General features: G+C 39.2%; 1 protein-coding gene across 9 annotated transcripts in view; it reads left to right on the top strand.

Moving 5' to 3' along the window:
• The window catches only part of LOC119646149 (cGMP-dependent protein kinase, isozyme 2 forms cD4/T1/T3A/T3B), a 533,343-nt gene that overhangs the window by 449,185 nt on the left and 65,747 nt on the right, over positions 1-18,411 (top strand). The window lies entirely within an intron of this gene.

Below are 18,411 nucleotides of genomic sequence, written 5' to 3'. Positions count from 1 at the left end.
CATTGTTTTACAGGTTCTGACACTCATTTCATTGATGGCTGCCCCTTTGGATTTTTTTCTCTAGTGTGTTTTTGGGAAAATATACATAGGGGCCTATGTCGTAAACTTCGTTTGTTCTGAGAAGAGGGGAATATCGTTGTTGTATACATGTTACAAGGAGCTGCCCAAAATAATCCGAGAAAATTCGAACCGTTCTCAAAAAGTATTGTTGGCGAATAAAAGGGAGGAGTTCAATGTGGAAAATCAAGGGTTGATCAGAGTTTATCAGTAAAGCAGATACAGAATATTTACTGGCAGTAAAACATTAATGTACATCAAATTGGCATACGACTGTGTCGATCGATAGCTACTGTACAAAATATTGCCGGAGGGGCGGTAGCCTTGGTGGCTATTATTGTTAGTTTCAGCCTTTTGTAGGAGCAAAAATAACATGTAGTGTATCTTTTCTTCTTTAAAAATTTCTTTAAGTCACAGTTATAATTTTAAGAGTTTGTCTAGAGGAACAGAATAAAATAGTATACAAAACCATCGCTTGACAGTGTCAAAATCGTGTGTGATGCAGAAATACCAGAGTCTTATCACCTAGAAAGTTAATCTACTTTTCAAATCACTAAAAGCCCACGGGGATACTAAGAAGGCGGCTTATTTCTGCAGCCTTTCAAAGAAATTAGACATCTGTATAAAAATTCTGGATCATAGGTGCATAATCTTATCTATAATATAACAAATATAGTGTTGGATGTAATGATGATGAAAGTACGAGTAGAAGCTTTTTTTAAGTGCGCTAGTTTGCATCAAAGAATCGCTCTTACAAGTGTCCCTTGCAATGAATATATTTAAAAAACTGATAACAAGTGTTCTCTAAAATTAGATTGTCAATGAAAAAATTAAATCTGTTCCACCCGAAATAAATCAACTGAACTATTCCAGCTATTTCGCTTGTTAGGAACAAGCTAAGAAAGAACACATCACGTAGTAATCAATGGGCCATCGAATGAGGACGGCCTTAGCGCTGCTAACATCGCAAATGTTAAACATATGCATAGTTAACATTTCGTCGTCTACACAGTATATGCACGCTTAGACATCTAAATATCATTTGGTTTCAGTTCACTGAATGGATAAATTTCCGGATATTTCGGCCTTTGAGACAAGTCGTTCTGTCATTAGCGCTTTGATCATGCTGTTAAAGAGTGGATCTTGTGTATATGTGTGAACAGAAGAAATGGAGAGTTTTATGCATATTTTTAAAACTGGTAGCCCTGAGTAATAAAAAAAGTGTTTAAACTTGATCAAGTCATATTTATTTTTAACGCGAACCAGATGCGTTCTGTCTTTTCTGCTCCAGAATGGGAAATATCTTTAATAGTGGGATCGATTTAGACAGGCGCTAATAGATAGATGTGTGAATCCATTTGCATTCATTGAAATACCGATATATATGTAAATTTATTAAGGAAATAATTGATAGGAATATGATTCAGGTCAGCCTTCTTGTAGTCTCAGTAGTTTCCAACTCTTATTCTCTCAACTAAATAACTTTTCTGAACTCCTTTTGAAATCGCTATTTTGCAGTTTTGCAATTCTGACCTGCAAATCGTATAAAGTCTTTAAACTTTGTCAATTTTTTCTTAATAAAACGGATCAGAGTTCTCACGCTGTGAGACCACGGCAACAAAGTTGTTAATGTGTTCAGCATTGTAATATGGTTTTCTAACGAAATTGAAAAAAACCTGTGTTAAGCAAGTCACAATGTACCATCTAGCGGCCACCTTTTGGGTACTTTTCAGAGAATTAGTCACCATTACTTTGACTTTGATTGCTGTTGCTTTGTCTGCATTGGGGTGTTGCATATTGTGCTTTTTACAATTTCCATGTGATAATCTCGATGTATACGTTGCCATCATTAGGTTGATATTCGCCTATACATCTGTTAAAAAAAGTTTTTCCTGTAAGTTAGCCTTACTGGTATCACCAACGCATATGAGCACGACATCCCCGTCCTAGATGCACTCCTCGTGAGGCTTTTTCTTTTCTTGCGACTCTCGCATCGTCGGAATAAATACCTTCTCGTCATCAGAAAACTAGTCTGGGACCGGTTGACACATCATTGCGGTTTAAAGAATCCCTTGCCATGCGATACTTCCACCTGTAGAGCTAAATCTTCTTCTCAAGAGGAAGAACCGTACCGTAATATGCAACATGGCTCCAGCTGTCTCTATAACTGTCCAGAGAGAGCTCCATTATGTCTGCATAGAGTTGCTGCCGATCCGCTCCAGCTTTCTACAATGATATCGCCGTTTTCTGCCACCTTTTTCCAAGACACACAGTCAGGGAATCTTTGTCTTATCGATCGTATGCCGGTGAGACTGAAAATCCCTACCCCCGTTTAAAAGCAGAGTAAGGAAGTAACTAATCTTACCCTTTGCGTGTAAGTCGACATTAATCTCGCAGAACTACCTCTCGTCAATTTTTTCTTTTGCGATTGTGGATGGTCTTGTGTTTGCTAAAAAGGAACACAACACTCTGATCGCTATCGCAGTCGAATCTGAGACGGGATGGTAGGGAGATTTTTCCCGCAACGCTTCTTGTCTCTCTATTTGCGTGGGGTCTTTACACCTCCTTGTTTCTTCTTTTTCTTCAGCCTTTGTCCCGTTCACAAGCGGGGTCGGCTCGTCGTGATCGGCTTCGCCATTTGGCTCTATCGAATGCCTGATCTGGGTGCAATCTCGAGGCTTTCAAATCCCTATCCAGCGTATCAAGCCACCGTTGCTTAGGTCTGCCCTTTGGTCGTTTACCATCGACGACGATGTTCAGACCAATCTTGGCAAGTGAATTCTCGTTTGCACGAATTGCGTGACCATACCATCGAAGACGCCTCTCTCGCAACTTTTCCACGATCGGTGCAGCCCCATAACGATCGCGGATATCCTCATTTCGGATGTGATCCAAACGTGCGACGCCACTAGTCCAACGTAGCATCTTCGTCTCCATTACCGCAAGACGCCGTTCATTGTCTTTTATGGTCGGCCAACACTCAGAACCATAGAGACTGGACGGACGACATTGTGGTAAATTTTAGATTTGAGACGTTGATACGTCGATCACAAAGGACACCAGTTGTGGAACGCCACTTCATCCAGGTTGCGTTAATACGTGAAGCAATTTCATAACTTCATAACGCAGTTCTCCATTGGCTGATAGCGTTGACCCGATTTAAAATTTTAAATCGCTCAGTTCTGGGCAGATCACTGCCGCTGACAGTGATTGTGCCTGTTTCATGGGGATCGGTCGTCAAAAATTCAGTTTTGTTTAAATTCAATCTGAGACCGTGTTGCATGAGGCGATCATTCCATTTTTGAACAAAGACACACCTCCTTGTTTGCATCAGTATATCTCCCCCCGTGAGCAGAATTAGCCACACCGCACTCATGTTAGACCCCCAGCATTTGCACTTGGCTGACTTAGACCGAAACACCTGTTACGTCTTTCCACCGATTCAATTGGCTCAAAAAATCTCAATTGCGAGTCGGACGCCAGTCCAAAGTTGTCTTAAATCGTCACTGTGCAATTGCCTCGCCAGTCTCCACGTCGCTTATCCATCGCTTCAATATACTAAGTTTTCTTTTCGCCGGTTTAACAGTCCATCTAGCAGCAATTGCTGCAACATCATCTGCATAAATAACCAGGCGAACTTTGCTGACATGTCGAATTTCAGCAGGCTATCGTGGTAGGCTTTTCAGAGATTTCGCCCAAGAATGAACCTCTCTGTAACAACCCTGACGTGGCCTCTTCACATTCAGTGTCTCATAGGAGCAGGAACCAGTCAGATCAGATAATTCTTCCATATTCGCATGTGGTAACTTGGACATGAAAGGAATTTTCTAGTGTCTCTATCTGCTCTCCGCTATGAGGAGCATTACGATTATCTGCAACCACGCCTTTAATGATCCAAATCCACTGTGGATTTCTCTACTCTAAAACCGAAATGTATTGGAGGTAAGTCCCAGTAGCGGGGATCGCATCGGGGAGTTTACTTTAAATTAACTTTCCAAGTATATTTACGGCTATGGAAAGCACACAGGTTTATCAGTTTGCAGATGGCTATTGTAAGAGATGTTCGAAAAGTTGAGTTCACCCACCAAACTTTTTCTGTCTGAACCAAGTGAACATTCTGCAACATTCGCAATATTGGTGGATATGCTCAAGTGTTTTGGACATTTTGACTAGCCATGTTGACATGTGTTCAAAAGGTGATACGTATTTATCCAAAGAGGAATCGGAATTCACTAAAAACTTTTCATTTTAATGACCCTGCCTCCGGCGGATAACATCAAAGCCGTTAATAGAAATTCATTAATAGAAAATGCAATATAAAGAGGGCAATGCTTCTCATTATGTTTGTCCATGAGTAACGGCTTGACTCACAATTATTTGAATAATATCGCTTATGTGGCTGTCAAGAATGCGTTTCAAAATCTTGATGGCACGGGCAGCATCCGGATTGTAATTTGAACACTCTATTGGAATGCCTTTGTTTTCCCATTTTGAAAATGGAGTGCTTTCTATCCAGCCAGGTGGTTTTCTACCCTCCGCAATAACCCGATTGAAGAATTAGTTGAGCTTTACAGAACGTAAATGCGGTGTCATGAGGTCCTGTTACTTTCTTCGATTTAAAAAAAGTGGTTCATTCAAATATGCGCTATCGTTCCCGTAAGTTGCGGACACCCTCTCAGAAGAGCGGCTCTTGTTTAGAGGCGATCCATTCTTGAACTCATTGTTCGACTTCCTCTTGCAGGTTAAAGTGCTGCTGCGAAAGTGCATGCGTCATCGACGAAACAACGAGGAGTCGTCTGAGGGATAAGGCGGTTGGGGCGGGATGCCATTTTCCATATTCCGCCAGGGGGAAGGTGGTGTTTTTCACCAATGTCGTTGAGGGTCTCGGAATGAATTTTTTGGAAAGTTGTTGACCCTTCTTTGATAGATTGTATTTTTTGTCATGTTCCGGTTTCCAGAATCATACGCTTGGTTCCTGCTTCATTTTGCTTCGGGGTATGAACGTAAATACATATAAATTGGCTCCTGGATTTAAAAATAGCCTGCGAGGATCTGAACTCTTTTGACATTGCTTGGACTGTCTTTTTAACTATGGAGGATTTTGTCAACTCTCCGCTCTTTAGCAGGTGAAGTATTCAGATTTTTGTGGAGCAGGAGCAGCTTTTCTATCAAACCCGAGTTCAGATGGGATTGCCCATTTTCAATTGTTATGATTTCGGACTAATCGTATAGGAAATTGCATTGTGTTTGAACCCTGAACTAGGTTTGAGCTGTGGTAACACAGAATCGATTTAAATGTTCCTTCCTGGCGGTGTTGTGTTACATGCGGAAATATTTTTATTATTGTTATTCATTAACTTTCGTTCTGTATTCAACTCAATCGTTTCCGCTACTGTCGACATCCTTAAAAAATTGCCTTGTGGCTGCCAGAAGTATTGAATATCTGAAATTACCAACTTCCGAATTGTAGGCCATTTTGTCTGCGGTTAGTTGTTAGCTATGCGTTGAATGAATTCATTTTGCAAGCCCGTTTTGCGTCGGAAAAGGTTTCAATGATTGGCTTGGGTTAACATTGTTTGTAGTTTTTTTTTTTTTTTTTTTTTTTTTTGGAGTAGGGTAGGTGAATGCGTTTACGCACAGAGTGTTGGACTCCCGCAACAGCACGCTGGCGGACTACCAACTAAACACCTCCCTGTCATCAGAGAACTAGCCTGGAACCGTTTGACACATTACTTCGGGCTAGCCCTCCCGCTCTCCCGGCTTTGGGAGCCTTCAAGTCAGGGAATTCCTTTCACCAACGGGAGGGGAGGGGAGGAAGCGAGTTGTTAGCTCAGGGAACCCCTTACCGTCCGATCCCTCTGCCGGTCGAGTTCAATCTTCTTCGTAGTAAGAAGAGCCCGAACATAATGCGCAATACGATTCCAGCTGCCAGCGCTCTTCAGCATCTCTCTGACAATGTTGTCTGGAGAGAGCTCCCCTGTGTCTGCATAAAGCTGCTGGCGGAGGCCATCCTACCTCTCGCAAGAGAAAAAGGTGTGTTCAGCGTCATCTGGCACTCTATTGCAGAACACACAATCAGGAGATCGCGCCTTCCCAACCCTGTGCAGGTAAGACTGAAAACCTCCATGCCCACTTAGAAGTTGGGTAAGGAAGTAATCAATCTCACCGTGCTTTCTGTTCAACCACGGGTCTAATTTGTCAACATTGTTTGTAGTAAATACTACTCAATTGTACGCAGTGCTAAGTTGTCTGCAACAATTTCCTGAATGTAAATGCTCTCTTTTTTGGTTATACTATCGATGATTGATGACCTGGATCTTATTATGTAATCCTTAGAAGAAGCGGATATGACTTCTTCTTTGCAGGGCTACACTTGGCGCTCTGGATCCAAGTTTAATCATTCTATTGTAATAATTCACTTGCCAGCATGCCAAGTATACAATTGCTTCACTAGAATTGAACCAAATGCCACATAAGCATCAATTAAATGCATGACACTCTTGAAATTCTGAGAAGTCCATTAGAGACTAAAAGTGATAAAAGGTATTTATATTTTGTGAACTGCCAAGTCAACAACTGATTCATCCTCGACCCCAGATACAACGAAATGAGAATAAATTTGTTCATGTGCAGTATATGTATATAAATGAACATTGAGCGACCGCAGAAAGATCTGAATCATATATCTTTTCGCTTTACCGTGTCAACAACACAGCCTTGAGTAGAGCATTATTACGGAGTCTGTACTAAGCCTGCTGCGCTTAGCATCAGTTATTGGATCTTGCACTACAATCAAAGGTAGCCATTAACGTCCTACTTACATATGAAATTGTCTGGGCAGACTTGGTTCATGGATTAAAATGGTACCGCTTAGTTAATTAGTCTTAAAAGTGTCCCTTGTTTCATGGTAGATCTGATTTAGTACTATTGCATATTGTCTGGAGCTACACCGATTATTCTATTTTAAAATTAATGATCTTTTGAAGGAATCAATGAAAATCATGTTAAGAGTTAGAAGAATGGAAATCTTTTATCTTTTCTTTGAAAACACTCTCTTTGAGTCATTGAGCCCCTGCAGCTGCTGGGTCTCTATAATTGAATCAATAAAATTGTGTTTCGACAAGTAGAAGAATTACACGAAACTGCGAGCTACACCCATAATGAACCTACTTTTCTAATCCCAATCCTAATTTATTTGAATTCAACTTAAATTATAAATAGCGACATGTTCAACTAATCTTATTTCAACGGACCACTTCACAGTAAAGATACTTGCTGAAAATTTTGCAAGACATATAACAACTGGCGTATCTTAATGCGGAACTTGCTGCAAACTTCTATTCCACAGTGGATACTGTAGGTATAACTATACGAGTTAGTGGATTAAAAGTTACTGGACGTGACGTATTTGGTCATAGTATAGGTGGACGGTCTGTTACCGCTTGTAAGACGCTGGTTATTTTCTGCTACGGAAATTGATCTTTCAAAGTTGCTGACCTTGGATTGCCTGCAAGCCTAAGTCTTGTGAACGTTCCTTTCTCTTTTATAACTCGACTTGTAATATATGCGACGATGTTCAGTCATGCCGCAAAAATAATTTTTGCACGTTGGTAGCGAAATGTGCGGCGAAGTTGTCGTTTTTTTTCTGAGGTTGTAAAGAACCACGTTATGCTACTTCTTCTGGCGACTGTATCTTAGTGTATTGATTACCATTAAATAGAACCTCAATCTTTAGAAACTTGTCGACATGGTGGATGCAACGCTCACGTCTATTGTATAATAACCTTCTTACCGTCCCCAATTCATCGGGTCTACCCCTCCGTCCGGTATATCTTTCCCGTCGATGGCAAGTAATGCCGGTTATTGAGTCAAGAACTGCTCACTAGATCATCTAACGATTATCTAGCATAGTTCTGCGTTGCAGTACATGCAAATGCACTCCGCTATTACTGCTGTAACATAGTGGCAAGGCCCCAGAACTCTGACACAGAACGGCACAGATATAATAACAACATGTAGGTTGTACGGCACCGCCGCGGTATGAAATTTACCATCTCCTGTCCAATAAAATTTTAACCAACAAATTACCGTTTCTTGTGGCGGAGTATCTTGTAATTTGCAGATTGTATCTGACTATCAGCTTCGTCTTGGTTTCCAGTATTGCTGAAATGTATTGTGCTCATACTGCCTACAATAAGATAATAATTTAACTGTTGATTGCATCTTGTACATGACCTTGTTATGAGGTATGCGGTTTATTGTTTGAGGCTTTGCTAGATTTTCGTCTGCATTTTTGCAATAATGATTCCTAGTTGTGATGTCGAAACTTTAGATATGACACGATAACATTTTTGAAATGCCTGGGAAAAATAAGTAAAATTCGCGAATCTTATTGTGATTGTTTTATTTTTATTTTTTATTAATTGGATTAACTGCATTATATATTGCTTACAACAAACATTTTTGAGGAATTTTTTTAAAAGTGATTAATTTAGTGATTATTAGTACTCCCGTCAAGTTCCAAAAGATGGCACAAACCTTGTACCATAGAAGTTATTGTTTTCAGGCAATTAAGAGTTTTAGAATAAAATCAATTACTAGGCTTCGAAATACCCCTTGGGTTCATCCTAGTGCCCCGAAATGCGGCAATGTAGGCTATAGTATAGAGCATGATCCTACAAAGCTAAGTGAAAATGGAACTATTACTAACAAAGTTATAATAGGTCAAAATTGTCAACAATAAAAAAAATACACACTCAAATGTCTTAATAAAAGAAATATACAAAACCTTTCATACCTGAAGTGTCCAGCTTCCGGATCCCCGACTTGTTTGATTACAAAATCGAGAGGACTCTGGGTTCCCCGCGTTCTGCTTTTCATCGCTCTATCTTCCTCAATTGGTCCAGACCCCGCTAATATTGCTTTGTTTAACCCCGACCTTGAACTTCAAATTCAACGTCACTGGAACCATAGCAAAAGCTACATTGAATATTTTCCATTACAAGAAAAAATTTCCATTCGCCTTAGTAATAAACGAATGATGGATATGCTCCTAGTAATATGCAGCCTGAGTACCCCTATTTGAGAGCTAAAGGTCAACAATGATTTCGCAATATTAGAAAATTGTTATATTAAAATTTCAAACATTTAAATGGAAGTGAGCTTTAGAGTTCTGGGGAAAGGTAAAGATTGTTTGAGTTTGGTAAATAAAATTGAAATAATAAAAATGAAAATGAAAACTAAATTAATAATTTTAAAAATTAAATTTTAAAATAGTCGATGTCGAATGGAGACATGGAAATTGGAAGAAGTGTTTGAAGAAGCCAAAGGATGCAAAATCGAAAGAAAGAGAAGAAATATAGCTTATTGGCAAATGAATTCTCTCATTAGATTGGCACCGGACAAGGCGAAAGAAGTGCTGCACATGCCGCATAGCTGCGTACACTACATGTCCCTCTTATGTAATACGAGGATAATGCTTCGCTTGCTAATCATTAACTTATGTAGAAGAATTGATAAGTATGCTCCGCCTTTTTTCCGTAACTTCGCCGGTACCTCATCAACAACAGGAGTTTTGTTTTCCTTTGATCGCATATTGTTGTGTTTCTATTTCATTAATGGTGGTGGTGAGTGGACTTCTCCATTTTTAGAGGTATCTGGAATAATCGTTAGCCGAAGGCACATACGCCATTAAGTTCTCAATGTTCTCATTATTACAACAAACCTTGTTCGCTTTCTTCTGTACATTTTATTTGCAAATCGCTGTAGCTCTTCATATTTTTCTTTCTTTGATCTAGTCGGCCGCTACCAAGATGTCCTTTAAATTCCCTCTTTCGAGCTTTCGCGTCCTGCCTTTCTTATAGCTGACACGTATCGTCGTTATTAGATAGTGGCCTAAGTGGTGCACTCGAAACTCCCTGAAGAAATTCTTTCAAAGCATTTGTCGAATTGAGGGGGAATTGAATTGATAAACGATGGCTGCTTTCCATATTGAGTAGTCATTTCAGCGATTTTCGTTATTAAGCATGTGTTTAAGGAGACGCTGAGCTTTCTCATCTTCCTTTAGCTAAGAGCTTCATTACAATAGTCATCTTTTATCGCAGGTTTTTATGTTGTCCTGCCAAAGGTATTTTCCTAACACTTGCTACTTCTTACTAGAACATCTTTGTGATGAGACAAAACTGATTGCCTGATGTTGGCTATTTGATTTTCATTATCTTCAAATATATTTGTTTGACATGGCGGCATTCCGCACCAGTGAAAGACCTGTACTGAGTTTAGCTTCGGCTCCACGCGCCGGTATATGATCGGGGTAAAACTCATTTTGTATAGATTTTACGATCTCCCTTACCCCAAGATGCTTTGTTATGTTTTCGCCACGTTGTCTACCTCTCACATTTTTGAAAGCATCTTTTGTGCTCTGAGTTGCTTCAATTTTTCTGAACGCGTATTCCATGGTCTTTTTCAAACTAACAGGCTGTCGTGACGCTTTTTCAGCCTTTGTCAAATCAATTTGGAAAGGAGTATCATATGATTAACCGAATTGAAAGAAATCCATAAATCCCATTCTTGCTGAGAATTCAGAAGTTTGGCCAGGAAGTTGGTGAAGTCTACTAGGTTGGTAGCTGTGAACCGACGTTTTACGAAGGTGTGCTGCTCTTTCACTAAAATATATGGGATAATAATAATGATAGCCTCTTCCAACAGGCTGAGAAAATGATTACTTTCGATGCGCTTGTTGAAATATTATGCAGAAGAGAAGGGAAATATGTTAACTGGTTTTTAGCAAAAAGAAGTTAGGAATTCCATCTGGACATTGGCGTCACGTACTAATGAGAGCTCAACTAAGGAAATATGATGAAGAAGAAGAGAGAGAAGTTAGTTATTCAACAAAAAAAAAAATACAATTACAGAGTAAGCCACATGATAACTGAAGCAAGCTGATTTGAGCTTGAAAGTCCCGCATATAAATGCGGCCTCAACATTGGCCAGGTATCGTTTCTCAACTCGGTGATCAGTAAGCTTACTGAGTGTACAAAGCTCTAAAGTGAGTGAAATCAGCAGGGCAGTGGTTTCCAAAGGAACTTTGGATTGAGGAAGAAGGGATGTCACAAAAAAGCAGGTTAGATAGAATGGTATAAAATGAGCCGAAAGTCTGGTTATATATTCAGGTAATGAGAATGAGGTCCCAGTTGATAGTCGTCTTAGTCAACTTGGCAGACTTGCACGCAACATGGTTGAAACGGTATTTTTTTCTTGAAGAACCACCGCTAGATATTTCTAGAATTTCAAAACACACACAGTTCCGGTAAATTATTTCTTCAGGATCCACATTTCGAACTTTTGTATAGGAGTGGTATCTTTCATAATATAGAAAATTATGATATCCACAAGAGATGAAAACACATTCACAAGGAGGCCAACAAGGTCGCCGTTCACGTCTGCTAAAATTCTCAGGGAGCAAACTTTGTGAACTTATTACTAAGCTTCATGGGTAGAGAAGTCTAGACTTGGGGGCTCCTTTGGTATGCTCTCTACCTTAAACAACATACATCTTTTAATTCTCTTCATTCTCCATTTAATCTTCTTCTTGCGTAGATATGACAATGTTATTATATCTGCGTCATTAATGATTGCTTTTTTGGGTTGCAGGCTTTATTTCGTAATCGTACGATGCTTTCCTTCTATCTAAAGTAGTCCATACCATTATACTCATAATCGTGAAATACCAATTTGATAATAGCAACCAAATTGAACCTATCAGTCATTATCGACTCTGAACATCATTTCAGTATTCAGCACGCCGGTGTGTACGCTGTAGTGCTGAATTCCAACCTCAGAACTGACATTGATAAATGAAGAAATGTTTCCAGAAATAATGCCAAGTGGCTATTGCGCTAAAAGCGAAGCAGTTTGTAGTAGTAAAAATAAACACTATAATCTTTTAATTTACCAGGCCAGACTATGACCTGTGTACATAAAACAAGATTTGGCAATATGTAGGTAAAAATATATTGAGAGGTAACCAAGGGAATCAAAAGAAATTGGTAGAACATTTCCCAATTCATACATTTTTTTTGCTGATGGTAGATCCTAAGTACTCGGAAATTGAACTACCGCGCAGAACCCATATCTCAGAGATCTCTAAATATCGTCTATAAAATTTCCTGACGTGTAGTACTGAATATAAATAAAATAAATATAAATAATTGAAGACTAGCGTGAGAAAGTTATGTTTAAAACAGGAAAAAATAGATGCTGGAAAAAGGCCGGAAATAAAGTGTGGATCTGCAACCATTTTTTTGTCGATCAACCAAACAAACAAATATTTTCTAGTTCTGCCTAAGAGCGTTATCTAACAAATTTCGATTGGTAACAAATTTTGATAGGTAAACAGGAAGCATTGTTATTCAAATTGTCATAGGACGTCTTAAGATTCTGGTATGGACCGCAAAAGGAATAAAAAAATCGCATCTAAATATATTTGATCGCGTACCAAAAAAAGGAATAAATAAACATAAGATTAGAATGGAAACAAGGAGAAAACTATTAATGAAATGAAATTTAATGATAAACATTTACATATTGCACCGAAAAGGAATACATTGGATACCCATTTAGAGTTGTGATTAACAATTGGAAAGTAAGGAGGGGAAGGGTTGATTCATTATGGGCGTATAGGAGGATAGCCCAGTTTTCCTTGTTGGGAAATAAGTAACAGTTGGCGTGAAACTTTGTAAAGTAATTCGGCGGTGAATATCTCCCATGAAAAGTAGCTTTTGTTTAAAAAAAATATTAAGTTTATTAATATATGGTCTCACCTGCAAATATCGGAACGATAACAGCAAATTTAGAGGAATAACAAAAAGGTGGGCAATTGACTTATAAAACGGATTATGATATCCAGTAAAAACTGAAGTTGAAGTGTATAAAATAACAATTAGATTAGCGGGGGTGACCCTAATATGAGCAAAAAAATGGTGTCTCTGAAAGGAGTCGCTTTCTAGCAAAGTAGTTCTATTATAAACAAGTCGACGTATCCATGATAGTACTAATAACCATTGGCGCCACAATCCAATTGGGTGGAGACAATTTAGGGGGCAATGTGGCCAGCATTGCACTCCCCCGTGATTATTACCTTGATTAGACTCAGGGACTTGTTCACAGCTGAGTCAACTGGTATCGGACGTCAAGTTTCGATACAAATCCCACTGTCACCAGTAATATTTGAACCAGGACCTTCCGTACGACAGCCTGCTAGTGCTCTGACCACTCAGCTGGATTAAGTTTGTGGCAAAGTCACAACCTAAACCTTTGCGGTAATTTTATAGCCGCAGTTCGGGCGATGTCAAGAATCTTTGTTTTTTCATGCCAGCCATCAAAAGCCGGAGAACTAGACCTACACTCCCCATTCCAAGGACGTATATTTTTTAAAGTTTTGTTGTGTAAATGCAACCATAGCCCATACCTGAGCCACTGAACTCCCGGTTTTTCACTTTTCTTATTTTTATTAATGAGATATGGAAATCTTCAAAAACCCAGGTGCACCTCTACCATAAATGCTACAACTGATTTCAGCAGCAGTTTTACTTTCTGCTTGATTGGACCTTGGGGAAGACCTTCTCGCATTCCTCAATTTCAGAGTTCTACCAGAAACCCAATACGAAAAGTATTGAGTTTTTTGGCATTTGCGAGTAAATTTTTCAGACTACTGCTTCAACTTTAAGTAATACATATACGGTCTCTTGCGTGCGTTTGTTTAGTGTCCCGTTCGTTAGCGATTATAGTAAGGTGATCATTTGCATCTATCGCCAATCTCTCTAAATTTGATTTCCTCATGTCCATATCGCCACACTGTGTAGATTTTTATACTGCCCATAGACGTCAATATTTTATTGTAGCGCCTTCTGGGAGAAAAAATCTTTGGTAGGTGCAGGTTTAACTGTAAGATTTACGAGCAGTGTTTATTGTATTTCTAAACACCAGACATGTGGAGTCGTCTTCGGTGTGCACGTTATCCATGTCGTTAATTTGCCTGCAGATTAGGTAGTTGGGTCTCTTTTCCTAATGCTTAGTAATGCGGTGCTTTGTTCCGCATTTGTTGTACTATTTGCTTCTGTGATGTGTACCGATCAGTCAGCGAAGTGTCAAAGGATAATATAGGTCCCACTGCGACACGTGGATTGGTACCCACGATGAAGCATAAAACGTGGGAAACGCCTGCTGAACCAACACCAACAGCTCTACTAACAAACCCTATCTTCACCTCCACGTGGTGACCGCTGGGAGCTCTTTCTTAACGAAAAGCTGCAGACGAAGAAGGATGAAGGTGAGTCTCCCGCGCCTACGGGACAAATTGTACGCACTGGTTCTCCAGGTTGGGGGTTGGGTAGGACTGACAACTCTACACGGAAAATCGAAGTTACGAAGCGACAAAAGGAGCCTTGGACAGGATGAATTCTACAAGGATGAACCTGGCAACGAAAACAGGACAAAGACTTGCGCATTTTCTCGTGAAACTAGCGCTCCCTGTGCAAACTGAGTGCTGCCCAGCAGCTTGCCTATATCCTGTCCCAATATAAGGATCATGAAACAGCATCGCAGGAGAAGCGTTGGACCGGTTTCCTGGAGAAGACCCACTACACCATATATATTCAATAAACCATGTGCTCGGAGTAGGTTTCCTAGTCAGCTAAAAAATGAAACCTGCTGTTATCGGCTTTCAAAACATGAGCGAAATGCTATGCACTCTGCGTTTACGAGGCGGATTTAGAAATATAAGTCTCATTAACGTTCACGCCCCTACAGAGGAGACTGCAGAGCCAGAGAAGGATACTTTTTACGTAGCAGTCGAGCGGACAATCTCAGTCTTGATAAATGTCAGAACATATAGGGAGACCTGTATAGACTGTTGGCGTAGCCATCCACAATACAGCCCTCCGTAACACCTATAAGGGGAAATTGATGTCGCAATAACCGAAGCTAATAGATGTCCTGGAAATGAAGCATCAACAGATGATCTTCACAAGGGTATTACATTCACCATGGAAGTCGAATACAACAACCAATTACCCTTTTGGGGCAACAGAAGAAAAATCGAATTCGACATTTACTGAAAACCAACATCCACGCAGAGAACCATCCCAGCAACATCATAACACTCAACACTAAACAATGAGAAACGCCACACCATTAAAACACGTAAAAGAACTGGTTTAACAGGAAGACCATAGAAGGAATAATCTGTAAAAAAAATAGAAAGGAATAACCTGATGGCATTTCTTACACAAGCGGGACCATCTAAAAGACTATCATCCATTCCTAAATTAGCTACCAGGTGAAAAACATTCTAAGGAAACGTGACATCGAAGTGATATCTACAAGCAGACCACATCAACTAACGACACGATTAGGAAGCGTCAAGGACCCCAAGGAAGACATCGAGAAAAGGGGAATCTATCAGATAACCTGCACCGATTCTGAAACATTGCAGAGGCAAATTAGAAGATTAATAACGACGAGGTTCAAAACATATAAGAGAAGAAAATCTGGCGAAAGCAAAAAGCAGACCAACACATGCCCTCAAATCATTGGTAGCCAGACACATCATCGAGGAGAAACATATAATAACGGAGGATAATCTAAGTGCAATTCAGGAGGTTAATAACTTGCGCAAATTGGACACATTAGAGAATTTCATCATCCATAAGATACGAGAGGAAAAAAGAATTAACAGTGATTTAGATAACGTGAACATTTGGCTTTTTGGATTAATTAGGTAATAATATTAACTGGTAATTAGGGTCTAGATTTAGGTATTCAAGGACAAGTTGGACTATAAGCAGTTCAGATAAAAACTCACTGATGAAGAGGACCACTGGTCCTTGAAATACCGGTATATGAGGATGCATACCGACTTATGTTGCATTCTCAAAGAACGCGGGCACGCGCAGAGACTTACGGCGAACAGAGAAGCGACTTCACAAACGGAAAAGGGAAACTCGAAAAGTACAGGGAGCAATCGTACCAGGCGCGAAAGTTTTACCAATAAGTCAGCAGGATGAAGCCTCATACACGAGGTGCTCATGCTGCCGAGACAGAGATTTTTGACAGAATGGGTATATAGGAGCGATGGGTTGAGTATTTTGATGGTGAGAGGCACATACACCAAGGGAGACTGCATTTTCTTTTTGCAAAGTATCAAAGTCCATTTTTTTAATTCCCAACCGATACACACAAAAAATTGACAATATTTTGCGTCTGCCTAGTTGAAAAGCCACTTACTAGTTCCAACTGCATCCAACCACCGCCTCTGAATTTTTTGTTCCTCATAATATTTGGTTCCGAGAAACTTATACTCTTTTTTATTTTTCTGTTATATTTAGCACTAGAGCGACCAAACTCAAACTGTCATTAACGCAACCGTATCTAATAGTTGAAGTGATCTTTAATGAATATGATCTTTCTATCTTACTCGCTTGGCTGTATCATGCGATAAACATAGTAGTAACAAATATTAGCATGTGATAATCTTGTACGGTGATCGTCGCGGTAGTGCAAAGTCTGATTTTTTTGGAATGTTTAATGAGGGTCTCCATACAAGAATTGGATTGGGATTGGGATTGGGATGTAAAATCTGTTTCTGCGAATGTATCAAACGGAAAATCTCGATTACACCTTACCCCTCAGGTATGACATCCGAGCAAAGTGCCAAAAAGTATAAACAGGAATCATTCTCAGAAACTAGCTAACGAACAATTTGAAAAGGAAACTAAAGCAGAACACCAATATCGTAGCATATTAGAATAGGTGGCTGTTAGACCGTGGTAAGTAAAATTTAAAAGGGTGAATGAAGAAATATTTTTTCTAACTCAGAAACTCAGTAGTTTTGCTCATTGTATCATATGCTGAAGTCTTTCTGTGCACAGTTTTTACGTTTCGAGTAACACCTTCGAAACCTGTATTACATCCTGAAATTTTGGGGCTATTTAAGTGGCTGAAAATACCTCTCATTCTTCACTGACTGGATGATGATGGACCGCTGTTTCCTGTTTTCAGCTCATCTGTCGAATGTGCATTCTCTCCGATACCCTAGAAAATTTAATGTTAAAAAAGAAACATATTTCAATAAAGTTTTTATTGCCAATCCAATTTCCAATGGCTTCATTAATTAATAATAATTATTCCAAAGACTTTATTGAAATATTTCAAAAGAATTACCTCCGAGGCGCATTTATGTTACTGCGAAAAAATCATAATGCATTACTTAATCGACTCATTAGTTAAGTCTTACCTCTTTACCTAGTCTCTACACCATCATACAACGCTCCATTCCGTCTGAATACCCACTTTCATTCATTATGGGTACATCAGACAGTAAACTGGCCAGTTTTTCATTGTTCACTTCGTTGAACAATTCTTCAGTATAATAATAACAATTCCAGCTTGGCATGGAGTACCAACGCTAAGAAACGCTTAACCTTCACTGTATACATGAGAAATAATACCGCAATTGAGTGTAAGTAACTCGACCTCAAATGATTATGCAATGGTTGTGTTATAATAATTATGTTTTTGTGCTTAACATGTCTTCTAAGTAAATATGGAAAGACTGTGTCCAAGTCTTACCAGCTGGAAATTGGTGTTGCTTGCTTAATAGTTTAAAGGTGCGGGGTTTTGGAAATTTGGTTCCCTTAGTAGACAGTGGTAGGTAGAATTAGCAAGTTAATAATAGACAATATATCCTGAAGGTGCAATTGAGGGTCATCCGCTCAACTCTCGTGCCACGGGTTTGAATCCTGGTTCGAATCCCATTCTTGTAAGACTATCACTTGCCCAGGTGTGTTCCCAAAAATGAGACAGGAAAAAGATAGCACTAATTAAAAAAACAACTATATCAATGGTTTATAAAGGAGTGGATACCCCCTATTGATGTAATCCGAAGACCTCATTGGCTTAAACGAGAAATATAATTTATGATTCAGATTATATATATTTCGCATCTAAATAAATGAGGCACCAAATCATTCAAAAATTGCAGCAAAATATTCAACACTTATGTACAAAAAATAATATGAAATATTTCAAATACATTTGAGTGGCATCCAACTTTGACTTTGAAGCGTATAAAGGCTAAATTTATTAAAAAGCATAATGGCCCATCTCCATTTTTCCTATTGATTTTGTTTTGGTCAACCACTTTGACCCCGCAAAACAGTCGAAATCTAGATTGAGTTGAAGGATAAATGCCAATAGCATTGTATTCGTCCATAGAACTTACGTAACACTCAAACCATAACTCAATTACATACATTAATACCTTTCCATTCACATAAAATCGTAAAATGATCAACT

The sequence above is a fragment of the Hermetia illucens genome, chromosome 1, assembly GCF_905115235.1.
Source record: "Hermetia illucens chromosome 1, iHerIll2.2.curated.20191125, whole genome shotgun sequence".
Lineage (NCBI taxonomy): Eukaryota > Metazoa > Arthropoda > Insecta > Diptera > Stratiomyidae > Hermetia > Hermetia illucens.
Note: the sequence above shows the minus strand (reverse complement) of the source record. Positions and strands in the feature narration are given on the sequence as shown.